General features: G+C 31.2%; 1 pseudogene; it reads left to right on the top strand.

The window, feature by feature from the left end:
* The first annotated feature begins 7,361 nt into the window (after positions 1 to 7,361).
* On the top strand, positions 7,362 to 8,633 carry LOC149194232 (potassium channel AKT2/3-like; annotated as a pseudogene).
* The last annotated feature ends 6,911 nt before the right edge of the window (positions 8,634 to 15,544 follow it).

The following is a 15,544-nucleotide window of genomic DNA, read 5'->3' as shown; positions in this document are numbered from 1 at the left end:
GGTGGTCAATCATGTTTATTATAATGTTTATACTATTTATCTTAGGGTTTATATACGTTGGGTTTATAGTATTAGTCCCTTGGGTTCATTATCCCTTGGGGTTTTAGTATTACTCCCTTGGGCTTATTATTCCCTTAGGTTTATAATATCAATCATGGTCAACCCTTGTTAATCATAGCCAACCATGGTCAACCATCGTTGAATGTCGCATTCTGACAAGGATTGTCTCACCATGAAAATAGACCATATTTATTTTAGTGTCTATAATATTTTATTTCGATTTACCAATGTTGGGTTTATAATATTAGTCATTGGGTTTAAAATTATTCCCTTGGGTTCATCATCCCTTAGGGTTTTAGTATTAATCCATTGGGTTTATGTTTCCCTTGGGTTCATCGCAACAATCCCTTAGGTTTATTATTAACTTGGGTTTATAATATCAATGATGGTCAACCATGGTGATCCATAACCAAAGATGGTCAATTGTGGTCAATCATGGTCAGATCGCGCATTATGACAAAAATTATCTCAACTTAGGGTTTATATAGCTTGGGTTTATAATATTAGTCCCTTGGGGTTAATATCATTCCTTAGGTTCATAATCCCTTGGGGTTTTAATATTAATCCCTTGGGTTTATTTTCCTTTGGGTTTATGATATCAATTGCGTGGGTTTATTATTCCCTGTCAACCATGGTCCAACATGGAACTGTGATAAGGATTGTCTCAATATGAAAATCAACGATGGTCAAACATGTTTATTTTAGTGTTTATATTATTTTTTTTGGGGTTTATATACATTGGGTTTATAATATTAGTCCCTTGGGTTTAATTTTACTCCCTCGGGTTCATAATCCCTTGGGGTTTTAGTATTAATCCCTTGGCTTTATTATTCCTTTAGGTTTATAAAATCAATCCCTTGGGCTTATTATTCCCTTAGGTTTATAATATCAATCATGGTCAACCATTGTCAATCATAGCCAACTATGGTCAACCATGGTTAAATGTTGCATTGTCACAAGGATTGTCTCAGCATGAAAATAAACCATGATCAACATTGGTCCAACGTCACATTGTGACAAAGATTGTATCGATATCAAAATTAACGATGGTCAACCATGGTCCAACATGGCATTGTGATAAGGATTGTCTCAATATGAAAATCAACCATGGTCAATCATGGTTTCTTTAGTGTTTATAATATTTATCTTAGGGTTTATATATGTTGGGTCTATAATATTAGTCCATTTGGTTTAATATTATTCCCTTACGTTCATTATCCCTTGGGGTTTTAGTATTAATCCCTTAGGTTTATAATACCAATCCATTAGGTCTATAATAGTAATCATGGTAAAACATGGTCAATCATAGGGAACCATGTTCAACCATGGTCAAACCACATCGATATGGAAATCAACCATGGTCCAACGTTTTTTTCTCACAAATATTGTCTCGATATGAAAATCAATCATGGTCAACCATGGTTAACCATGGTCCAATGTTGCATTGTGATAAGGATTGTCTCTATATTTAAATCAATCATGGTCAACCATGGTCAACATTGTTTATTTTAGGGTTTATAATATTCATGTTAGGATTTATATACCTTGGGTTTATAATTTTTATACCTTAGGTTTATTATTCCCTTGGGTTTATAATATCAATCCATTGGGTTTATTGATGTAAGCATTTATATTCCTAGGGTTTAATATTATTCAACAATGGTCAACCATGTTCAAGCATAGTCAACCATGGTTCAATGTCGCATTCTCACAAGGATTTTCTCAATATGAAAAGAAACTATGCTCAACCATGTTTATCTTAGTGTTTTTAATATTTATCTTAGGGTTTTTATACCTTGGGTTTATAATATTATACCCTTGGGTTTAATATTATTCCCTTCGGTTCAAAATCCCTTAGGTTTATTGTTCCTTCTGGTTTATAATATCAAACGCTCGGGTTTATTATTCCCCGGTCAACCATGGTTGATTATGATATCAATCGAACATGGAATTGTGATAAGGAATGTCTCAATATGAAAATCAACGATGGTCAATCATGTTTATTTTAGTTTTTATAATATTTATCTTAGGGTTTATATACGTTCGATTTATAATATTAGTCCCTTGGGTTTAATATTATTCCTTTGGGATTTTAGTATTAATCCCTTGAGATTATAATATCAATCCATTGGGTTTATAATATTAATTATTATCAATGATGGTCAATAATAACCAACCATGTTCAACCATGGTCAAACAAGGTTCGATATGGAAATCAAGCATGGTCAACCATAGTTGACCATGGGCCAATGTTGCATATTTATGAAAAGGATTGTCTCTATATGGAATCAACATAGTCAACCATGGTCAACCATGTTTATTTAAGGGTTTATAATATTAATGTTAGGGTTTATATACCTTGGGTTTATAATTGTTATAATTGTTATCCCTTAGGTTTATTATTCCCTTGGGTTTATAATACAAATCCCTTGCGTTTATTGATCTAGGGGTTCATATTCATAGGTTTTAATTATATTCAACAATTGCTAACCATAATGAACCATGGTCAACCATGGTCCAATGTCACGTTGTGACAAGGATTGTCTCAATATGAAAATCAACGATGCGTAACCATGTTTATTTTAGTATTTTAATACTTATCTTAGGGTTTTATACCTTAGGTTTATAGTATTAGTCCCTTGGGTTTAATATTATTCCCATAGGTTCATAATCCCTTGGGGTTATGGTATTAATCCCTTGGGTTTATTATTCCTTTGGGTTTATAATATCAATCAGTTGGGTTTATTATCCCCTTAGGTTTATAATATCAATCATGGTCAACCATTGATAACTATGGTCAATCATGGGGTTTTAATATTAATCCATTGGGTTTATCTTTCCCTTCTTTTGATAATGTCAATCCCTTGGGTTTATAACATTAATCATGATCAAACATGTTAACCATGGTTTGATGGCGCAATGTGACAAAAAATGCCTCCATATAAAAATCATGGACAATCTTTGCTAACCATGGTCAATCATGGTTGATCGTGGTCAACCATGTGTTATAGAATCAAACATGTTCAACCATGGTCAATCATGGTCAACCATGGTCAATCTTGGGTTTTTAGTATAAATCTCAATGGTTTATTATTCCTTTGAATCAAACATGGTGAATCATAGACAACCATGGTAAACCATGATCAAATGTCACTTTGTGACAAAGATTGCCTTGTATGAAAATCAACCATGGCAATAGTGGTCAACCATGGTCCAATGTCACATTGTGAAAAATAATTAATTATTATTATTAATATTATCATTATTAATTATTATTATGTAAAGATGAATTAATTATTATTACTTTTTATTTAATTAATTAATATTCATATATTTATTATTTAGTAATATTTAATTAAAAAATATTATTATTGTTTAAAAATAATTAAATATTTAACTATTATTTATTAATTTTTATTAGTAAATTATTATTATTATTATTATTATAAAATAAAATAAAATAAAATAAAAATATTTATATTTTTTCAAAAATAATTAATTTTTTTTAATAAAATAAGTAATTATTTATTTACATTTTATAAAAAATGAATAATACATCAATTATTATTATTATTATTATTATTATTATTATATATTTATCAATGGTTTGTGTCATAGATAGAAATAAAGCCTTATGAGTATATCAACCACATTTATTAAAATAATTAATATTATTAAGATTATGTTAATTAATATTACTAATATTATTATGAATTAATATTGTAATAATAATAATAATAATATAGTATTATTACTATAATAATATAATTATAATTATAATTATATTATATTATTATATAGTATAATATAATATATTATTATTATTATTATTATAACAATAATATATTATTATTATTATCATTATTATAATTATATAATATATTATTATTATTATAACAATAATATATTATTATTATTATCATTATTATAATTATATATATATTATTATTATTTTATTTTATTATAGTAATATAATAATAATTATAATTTTCTTATAATATTATTATCATTTATTATTATTATTATTATTAATATTATAGTATTATTATCATTTATATTAATGTAATAATCATCGATATATAAATATATAAGAATATGGTTGTTATTTTTTATATAGTTATTAATAATCATAAATAGTTGGTTTTTTAAAAAATACACATAATAATTATTAATGTGGTTGTATATATGCTTGATACACGCTTATCGGCGTATATCAACCATATTGGTAAATGTGGTTGTGATAGTTGTATGTAGTAATGAATGACCACTGTAGAAACTACTATAGAGTAAAGGGAACTTCGAATGATAGCTATAGAATAGTGTCTTGAATGGCAGGTTCTTACTTTGCTTCACACTACCACTACTAGGGCTCATGCAACAAGTCCCTAGATTAAGGGTTAACAAAGGCCATAGGCATAGATTTGGAAATCAGAAGAACAACCTGATATCTTTGTCAACACAGAGGATCGAGAAAGAGTCTTAGAAGATGGCCCATATTTATTGAACTCAGCGGGGATCCACCTAAGGTATTGGACTGAGAGATTTAGCTCGAAGAAGGAGAACTTCATTGAGGCCCCTGTATGGATTTCCCTGCTATAAGAGTTCTGGGAAGAGGAAACACTAACAAGTATTGGAAATAAGTTGAAGTTTCCAATCCATCATTTAGGGGGCTCTCTCTTTCCCTTAGGGCTTCCTTTCATCCTTTCAAAAGTTGCTTGCCCACCACATTGATTGTCGCATCTCTGAATTGCATCTTTGCATCTCCACAGTGCAAGTTCTTCTGGTTCAAATGTGCCTAGTGCTTCCCTCATTTGTTCTTCCACTGCTACATCTCTATAGCCATATACTCGAGGCATGTGTCATTGGATTTCCCCTATAGCGCTCAGTGTATAAGTAATGATACTTATTACTCATAGATAATGTAATCGTAATAACCTAATAATGGTTCAAGATGCAAAAATAGTAGGTCCAACAATAGTAGATCTACCACTAGAAATACCTTACCTGACATCCCTTATAGTTAGTATAGTAGCATCCCTTCCATTCCCTATTTAAGGGGATGTTATTAATACAATGCCTGCAATATAAGTATAGGCAAAGCTAGCCTTAGATGCCATCCCTCATTGGCCATTTGGTTGCCCTACTCAAGGGTACTACCCCTAGTTATTTGTTTCCTAATAAGAACGTGTGTTATGGTTTCTTTGTAGCATCTCTATATGTATTTGAGAAGTTTCTTTGTCACTTTTGATGTAATTGATGACAGTTCTGTGAGTGATATCTTGTGTTGGGCAGGAATTGAATGTTCATTATTTTGCATGTGAGGCTTTGCATATCAGTTTAATAATAACCATTATTTTTCCAACACTAATCCTATAATCCAAAAATGATAATTTGCATATTACAGCTATAGATAAGTGTTTCGACAACACCTCTTGGCTCAAAATTCATCCAACAGTAGGAGGAAAATCAATCCAAAATAACATCCTCTAATAGATTGTTGTTGTCTGAAATCATGTTTCACCTTTGAAATATATAGTGGGATTCTATAAGAGAGGCCATGTATTCTATATGCCACAACTTCTCTTTAGAATATTATGTAAATAGTTACAAGATATAGGGATAAAGCATATCAGTTAAGGATTAGTTTCATCTGACACTTTACTACATCTTGCTCGTGTGAAATATTTTTCACTTTTCAAAGAATGAATTTATAGACTAGGCCAAAACTATCTAAAACTAGGTTTGATATATATCATACAGCTCAAATACACAACCTGGAGCTTCAAAAGTGCGAGGTGAATATTAATTGAAGGAATTGCAACTACTCCATTGCTTCCACTCCACAAGACAAAATATGTGTTGTATATGGGTTCATCTTGAATTTATTATCATTGTATTGTTCTTGAAATAATTACAACCCAAATTATCTTTGACTTCGACATTATGGATGATTCAGTGGTTTCCATGTTGTTTTTTTACATATTCTAAGGCTTAACTAACATCATTTTCACCTATGATGTTTTCCAATTATAATAACAGAAAGAGCACTTCTTTAGCCGTTTGTTGCGTAGATGAAAGTACCCATGAATTTTCTGAACAACTCAGTACAATATATACCACGAGTTCTAATTCCACTTGTTTCCTGCATTCATAATTGCTATAAAACAATTTCATGAACCTATAAAATACCATACATACATAAAAAATAAAATAAAAAAATCGACTACTCTCGGCCTGCTTTTTCAGTTTTATGTCTTCATTGGCTTTCACTTTGCCTTGTTGCAGAGTTAGTAATTTCCTTCTTTAATTCCTCAAGTCTCCTCATGGGTTCATGTAGTGATCTCGAGACACAATGTAACTTATATGTTAGACTCTAGAGGCCTAGAGCAACTTGAAGTACTTTTGTGGAAGTTAGACCGTTAAGAATGAAGTTTTAAAGAATATATTTTTCCACAATAATATTGATGGATGACAAGTAGGTGGTTTTTCATTTTACATAATAGAATTCTTTTTTTCGGAAAAGCTAAAGCATGGTTTAGGAATATTATATAATTGCATTAATTACATGGTTTTAAATGAATAGTGAAGTGAACATGGCACGTGTCACTGACAATGGAATCTACATTTTGGTTTTTCCTATCATGACTCTTATTTTGATTGGACTATTACTTACAATGTCCAATCTCTTCGTAGTCTCTTCTTGTAAACTTCACAGCGTAGTTACATATTTGTAGGAAAAAATTTCTTGTTTATTTTGATTTTCTGTGTTATGTTGGTATAATTGTTTATTTACCTATCTTCTCTGCCTGGTTTTATTTTTGTTTTCTATAATAGAATTGCTTATTAGAGTTATGCCTTTAGCGTTATCTATATTGTATACTTGTAAGAATATTTCTGAAATAAATGTGTCTTCATTATTTTTGTCCATTTTTTAATCAAAAATTGTGATTCGGGAGTCATTAATGTTTGTCTCAATATACATCAAAGATGGACTGCCAATTATTGATCTTAGGCATACGGAGGAACAATGAAGATCAATGAATCTAATAAGATTTTGTAATCTCTTGAATTTCTCCTATTATCAATTTTTTTAATAAATTATTTATATTTTACACATTGAATAACTTATTGAGTATATATTATTAATAAAACATGAAACATTTTATTCAAATATAATTATCAAGAAACATTGCATAGAATTATTTGTCTGAAGTTCTAAACCACAACTAAATTATAACAGGGATTGCATTATTTCCCCTTGCTAATGTCTTCAAGTTGGCAGTGCAGGGAAGGTCATCGAGATGTTACCCATCACAACTCACTGCATAAACTTCAACTGCAACACCCAACTTTGTAGCGCCCAAGATGAAGATGGTTCTGGCCACCAAAACTCCCACTATTTTTCCAAAGCTTCATTGCCCCATCTGTGGGCATAAGACATTCAAATGAACTTGACAAAATATATCATCTCCCCATATGATAATATTTACATGTAAAGTACTGCAGTTATAGTGGCAGGTGCTTCACATTATATTTCCATAAATTTATACGTAACTGAATGAAAATGTATGTTTCTTTGGATTTAGGTTCCGGAGCACATTTTTTTATCATTTTGGTTGTATATTTCACATGGATTAATCCATTTTAGCTAGGATTCATTGATGAGATGAAACCTGGAGCTCTATTTATTGCAGACATAGTGATAGACATATTTTTTTCCATTGACATCATTGTCACCTTCTTTGTAGCATACATGGATGATAAAACACAACAAATAGAAGAAAATCTCAAATATATAACAGTTCGCTAAAATAGTTTATCTCAGGGCTTGCTCATTTTTTCTTCTCAGACATTTTTCTATATTGGTATTGTATTTATGTTGTTTCATTGTAGTATCTTATGTAATTTGAATCCACGGAGGTATATTTCTACTTGGTTCATATTTGATATCACTTCTACAATTCCATTTCAAGCATTTAGTTATATTGTTACAGGGAAAATTGGGTTTGGCATTTTATAAAACTTTCTTAACATGTTGCGACTATGGTGTTTATGTTGTCAAAGTTCTTTTCACAAGGCAATATATTTATCTCTTCAATGTCTACATATTTTTCCAAAGTTTTTATGGTTGCCCGACTTTTGTGTTTTTCAAGTTAGTGTTATTTTTGGCTCTTTCTCCAGAGTATGTTTGCTTATTTTTTCAATTTCCTCTTTGATGACCCTAGCCAACGTTTTGGCCTATGTGTATTTTTGTAACATTGAGATAGATTAATTTACATGAATATATTTGAATACTTAATTACAACGAAAGCAACTGAAATATGTGTTGTGTTTGCCTTAGGCTGGGGAAAGACATAAGGTTCACCTACTAGGCTTATTTGTGTAAGTCACATCTTCATTATTTTCATTATTGAAGTAGTTGAGGCTGATTTATACTGGCTCTGATATGCATTAAAAGGTTCTATAACCAGAATATCTATGTAAGCTTCATAGCTAGTCCCTGTGCAAAGGCTAGGAAAGAACCAAACAAGGAGAATGAAGTATTGATAAAATCTCTAAGAATTTATATCTAAAACTCACTATCAACTCTCTCTCTAAAAACAATATTAACCGCTATAAGTTTGATCCATTCAATGAAGGGACTTGCTGTCTGGCGACCCTCGTTAAAAGAAGAAAAATGTTGGAAAATCCTCCATAGATTTATATGTTATAACTTTAAGTTTGAAATTTATTTTGATTTTACCATATTTTCAATTTTTTTAATTTTATCTATTATGTTTAATTAAAAAAATCCAATAAGATAATTTTTATTAATTAAATATTTTTTTTAAACAAAATAAAAATAAATTATATGATTTTTAATAAAATTGTCAAATATATAACCTTTGAAAATTATATATATATATAGATATATATATATATATATATATACAGCTTGAGTGGGCCTAATGGTTAAGAGCATGTGTTTCCTCCTAAGAGGTCACAGGTTCAAAACCAGAGGGGGGTAGAGTATGTATGCCTTTGTAGACTTAGCAGTCAAATCGCTGCGCGGAGGTGGGTCCCTTGTCCCACAAACAAGGGGGTCTCATACACCAATTTGGTGTCTGGCTTGGCTGTGACCTTAAAAATGGATATTATTATTATTATTATTATTATTTATAACACTTTAAGTTTGTTATGAAGTAAGCAGAAAATGATAAAAAGGAGAGAGAAAACTCATTTTACAATGAATACAATGTATAAGACAAAGATATAATCATCTTAAGAGTAGATGTCATATATATATATATATATATATATATATATATATATATATATATATATATATATATATATATGATACAATGAAAGGTTATGGTCTACATAAAAGTGTAGCTATAAAATGTAATAAATCAATTATCTAGAGTTTAAAAAGAAATTTTAGGTTTAAGATGAGATATGTCTTTGTCTTAACAAAATTATAAATTATAAAATGAAAGTTATTTTCACTTTTATATGATTTTGCATATATGTTTTGTACACATCATGTTCACTCTTGATACAATTTTTCTCTCTTTTTGTATTACAATTGATTTTCTTAGTTGTAATCATAACTAAGGTATAAATACCATAGCAACACATAGTACTTTATTTATATTTTGGTGAAAAATGGTACAATATCTTATTATTTAGGAAGTCGATAGAGTCCATAAAATACTTGTGACTTCTTGGAGGATAGATTTAATATCCAATTTCTAGCCCTCTTCCACACCATGAACAAAACAACTACTCCCCCAAATCCAACTCCTACTCCCATCCCCATTACTATCAATGATATCTTTTCATTCACACGAGTCAACCAGTCTACTTTAACATGAGTACTTGTAGTGGCATTATTACCTTCCCCTATGGGATTTTTCCTTTGATTTCTGCATAAATCTAAAGAACATCCCCATAAGCATTTATTTCTTTGAAAAGAGGCTGCATCAAAATTTGAGAATTGCGTCCCTGTTGGAATTTGTCCACATAAGCTATTAGATGAAACATGTAGAGTCCTCAACCAATGTCATTTGGAGAGTTCTTGAGGAATCAATCTAGTCAAATTATTTTTTGCTAAGTCCAACACCTCTAAAGTAGATATGTTACTAAGAGATGTAGGTATTGGCCCTTCCAATTGGTTTTGAGATAAATTCAACCATCGCAAGCTGCTCATACTTCCCATGCTTGTAGGGATTTCTCCTGTAAGAATATTGTTAGAAAAATCAAATAAAGTGTTTTCTGGTATCACCTCTGGTAGTCTAATATGTTCACTTCCTTCCATTTGATAAATTGATATAGACCATTCCCCTATTTCATTTGAAAGTGGTTTATAAAAAACACCATTTAAGCTTTCATTTTGTGAAGATATGTTGATTCTAAATCCTTGAAGTATCTCAAGATCAATTGGTATTCCTCCACTAAATTTATTGTTAGATAAATCCAATCATTGCAATTCCTTCAAATTTGTGATCTCTTTAGGAATAAGACCACTAAAATTATTATAAGCAATGTTTAAAACACTTAAGTTATCAAAAGATGCAAGGTAGCTAGGAAGTTCCCTTGTCAATCCATTCATGCTTATGTCGAGCAATTGAATTTTGGTACATGTGGGCAAAGATGTAGGCAACGTCCCACAGAGCTTATTGGAGTAAGCATAGAAAGTAATGAGAGAAGTGCAATTACCAATACTAATAGGGATTGGTCCCTCTAGGCTATTATTGGATACATCTAAATCAACAAGTGAAACCAAATTACTAACACTATTTGGAATACTCCCTGAAATATTGTTATTATGTATATCCAAAGTATCTAGATATTTTAAATGACCTATGTTAAGTGGAATACATCCATTTAAATGGTTTGAATTCAAATCTATCAATGTGATATTTTGAAGATTTACTATAGATTTTGGAATTGTCCCTGTGAGACTATTGTTCCCCAATGCAAGCGATTCAAGACTGCTCAAATTACCCACTTGAGATGGTATGATTCCAACCAATTGGTTATTGCTCAAATCTAAAGTCATGAGGGAAGAACAAAATCCCAATTCAAATGGTATTTTTCATTGAGGAAAACTAGTTTATGCAACAACCCTAATTCAACTGGTATTATGCCACTTAAATGGTTGGAAGACAAAAAGAGACAGAATAGTTGAGTAAAATTGCCTAGGGTGGGAGGTATGTGGCCACTTAGTGAATTTTCGGAAAGGATAAGAGTGGATAACCTTCCCATCGAACCAAAAAAGGAGGGGATTGGACCATTGAAATCATTGGAGCAGAGGTTAAGATAAGATAAATTTTTCATCGAACCCAAATTGAAAGGGATTGGACTACTAAAATTGTTGGCACTAAGGTCAAGATAAGATAAGCTTATCATTGAAGGGATTGGACCACTATAGTTGTTGACACTGAGGTCAAGATACCTCTTAAGGAACATACCTCTTAAGGAACATACCTCATCTAGACTTTCACTAGGTATGCCCTTCTTGGACTATTCTTATATTGGATTCCCAATCCTCAAAGAATATTAGTCCTCTTCAACCACTCTTGTCTTTGATACCCTGTCCAATACTGAAAGAGTATCATTCCATTAGATTATTTTCTATCTTGGATTATCTATCCTCGAGGATTATCGATCCCAAATGCTTATCCAATCCTTCATTCTCCATCTTAATGCCTTCACTAGAATTACGATTGTTAGTCCTGATCTAGTACATGACACATGGAGAATATGATGTCTAACATCACTCCCTCTCAACCACAAAGGATATCATCATTCCCTCTTGATTAAGGAATAGGTCATTTCTCCTTATCGAATATTTAAGGAGTCTTGTTACTCCCTCTCAAGCATAGAGGAGATTTCTTACTTCCTTTTAACTAGGAAGGCATACACAAGTTCTTTAGTGTATCTTCATTAATATATCAACTACTAGTTATTCATGAAAATATTCAAGTAGATTCATGGATCCTCCTTTTCTTTGTATGTCATCACATTGAGCTTTTACATTTCTTGGATATTATGAAACCAACATTTTTCTTCAATTTCCGATAGGGTTCAGTCCATCAACCCTTCATTTCACTTTCCTTTAGTCATAATCAACAAAGGAATTATATTGATTGAATCAAAGTAGAGTTAATCATTGCTCCCTTTAATCATGAAAGTGATATTCATTATTATCGAAACATAACCATTAGGTTATCCTTTTTTACTACTACTTTTCAATCCCAAGATGATGTAGACATCTTGACTAAATAATCCTCCATGAATTACCAAATCCATTCACTCAATCCATGTATTCATTGAATTTAGTTTAAAAACAAACAATTGTATATAGACTTTCTTCAACTACCATTACCCATTTTTTGCAACATTCTTTGAAATATCAAAACCATATACCAACTAGATAACCAACATTAAAACATCGATATCAAAATTAATTCAATACGATGGCATTTTGTCAAGATATCATACTATTGTTATTTGTTTCCTTTGAGATCAACAACCTTCCACATGGTCTATATCTGCGTGCCCATGAAATTATTTTGATCAGCAATCTACAATATCTTATTTCTTGAAGTTATCATTGTCAACACTCTTTCTTTCTCCGAGAGACCATATTTGGTGTTGATCAATGTAATAATGTCTAATTCATATTATCTCATGGAAGAGTATTTTTCTTTAGTAATTCTAAATCATGAAAAATTATTCCCAGAATCAAGTAACCACGTGGAAGACCTTTCATGCTCATGCTACCAGGGACATTCTTATGACCAACATTTTTTGTAAAATTCATGTAGACATGAATTCTACCTTCTATAGAAGAGCTATGCATACCTTGTTCATATAACCATCCTTCCTTTGAATGATCTTTCTTCTTATCCTTATCGAAGATAAGTTTCCCTCTCTAAGAGGAGAAAGACTTTAATTATGCTTTTCATACTACAACTTGACCATCTACATGCCTTCGCCCTTCAAGACTATTTTTTATGTACTAAGTGGAATATACTATCCATGTCATAATGCATCTTCAAAATATTAAATAACCTTCCCTAGATGATGGTTCTTATTGGAGGATCCTCATGATCCTTTTTGCAAGATGACTACTTTTAGAATTTTGTTATAAAATACTTAGATGAACTGTGATGTGCAAGATGGTTTAAATCTTCTCATTCTTGTTAGCTAGATGTCTTATTTCAAAGAAATTTGATCATTTAGACTCTAATTCCTCTACTATTATATGCTTCCTTATATGACGCCATGCTTCATGAAAATCAAGTCTCTTCTAGTGAATTCAATGATGCATGCTACTCTAACTGCTACCTTCTAATAAAAGAAAGTCAAACTGCAAATGAACCTAATAGAGATGGAGCTTCTTTCAATAGTATACATCCTTGGGATTTTCACCTTTTGGATTCTTCCTAGGTTCTTCCTCTTCTTCATCTATGTGAGCTCTTCTCCTTTCCTTCCTTTTGTTGATTTTCTTTTTTGGAAAATCCCTCTTAAAATTTCCATATTCATTGCATCCAAAGCATTGTACCTTGGACATATCTTGCTTTCCTGTGGACATTCCAAACTTTCTTTTCTTCTTCTTGGATTTTACAACAAAGTGTTGAGACTTTTCATTTTATTTAGTGTCATATTTTCCGTTCAATCTGGTTTATTCCAAGATACATTGAGCCCATAGTTAATAAAACAGAGTAGTTTGTTTTCTTGAGTAGACACTAGTTGCAAAATTTCTCCATCCATGTGGAAAAACGTTTAGTACACAAGCAATCATTTATGAATAAGAGATGACTTCCACAAGCCCTTTCCACTTGTCCATAAATTGTGATATATTCATAATATACGTGGCCATATCTTCATTCCTTGATATCCTTGTTTTATATAGTTGACTTCTCAAGGATATTTTCTAACCATATGCACTTATAAAGTAAAATTACCAACTTATCATAGATTTATTTAGATGTACTCAAATAGTCCACAAAGGGAATGAGATGATCCTTTATGGATTCAATAAGAATCCATTGTTCCCACACCTATTCCTTATTGTATCTTGTTAATTCTTGAGTCTTATTTTTTTCTGGTTGAGTAATTTATCCAAGAACATATTCCATGACTTCATTTTCCATGAGCACCAAATTAATCATTTTCTTCCATGTTAGGAAGTTTGTTGATCCACTGAGTTTTATTTCCTTCCAAAGTGAATTCATTTGATTTGTAGACTGAGACATGGAGGAAAATATAGTACTTACTTGTCAAGCAAGTGTCCTTCTTGATAAGGCTTAAACTATCTTGATGCTTTAAATATTATTCAATAGTATTCAAAGATGTCCTTCAATAGCAAAGAGCCGTCAAGAGAAAGATAGATATATTTTCTTAAGATGATGAGGCCTTAAATTAGATATTGATGTAGTAATATTCCTTCTTGGCCAATAGGTATTCTTCCTTAAGCCTTTCCTTTTGTCCTTAGCGAATTATTCTCTTTGACAAGCAACCTCCTCTTATGCCAACAAGATGATCTTCAAGTTTCCTTCTCTTCACCTTAGCTCTGAAACCATGTTGGATAATCTAATATGGAAACTATTTAAACAATTATCGTTATCCTTAATAATTGGTTGTGAACTATATTATCTCCTTATTATTCTTTATTATATTCTTTTCATTAAACAATTATTAATAACATAAATCATGAATATCATAAAAGACAATGGACACAAAATATAGGCCCCAAGCCAGGATAAACCCCCTCCAAGGGGAAAACCCAGAAATAATCTCTTCTTTTCTTATAGAATTAGATCAAATGAGAAATTCAAGACCCAAAGACCAAACAAAATAGCTCCTCCAAGCATCAAGTCATCCCTCCAACAATTCCTTCTCGAAACAAGGTAAAAAAAAAGTCAAACTTTGGAGTTTTTGGTCAAATAAAAAAATTGTCCTTCTATTTCATACCCACTTTTTGGCCTCCTACAATAATGTGAGAGAAATCAAGCACAAACAATTATTTCTTTTGACTTCCTCTTATCTTCTTGTCCTTCGCTCTTCTTTCCATAGATCGAACTTCTGAAGTGTGTACAAATGAGTCAAATCTTCTTCCTTTATATACACTTCTCAAGAGGTCTAATATGCCTAGCCTAGGAAAACTATTTATTAGGAGAGCCAACTTGGCCTTGGAGGTTATTTTGGCTTTCTAGATTCAAAAATAATTTCTCTTTATTCTTACAAATTGCCCAAATGGTTGTTATACATATGACAAAGACCTTATTGTCTCAATAAACCCTAGGGCATGAAGGACATGCTTGACCTAGATGATAAATAAATTTGAGCATGTGATAAGTACAAAAGAAATTATGAAGGTCGAGTGTAGTTACATTGTCCAACAAATACTACATCCTTCAACCACAATATAACATTCAGTGTCAATCTTATCATTCATAGCAAGTTAGCCTAATGGTCCATATCACATATA

This window comes from Pinus tabuliformis, chromosome 2_2, assembly GCF_031772625.1.
Source record: "Pinus tabuliformis cultivar Carrire ecotype Pingquan chromosome 2_2, CPIR1, whole genome shotgun sequence".
NCBI lineage: Eukaryota > Viridiplantae > Streptophyta > Pinopsida > Pinales > Pinaceae > Pinus > Pinus tabuliformis.
This window is presented reverse-complemented; position numbering and strand designations above follow the sequence as displayed.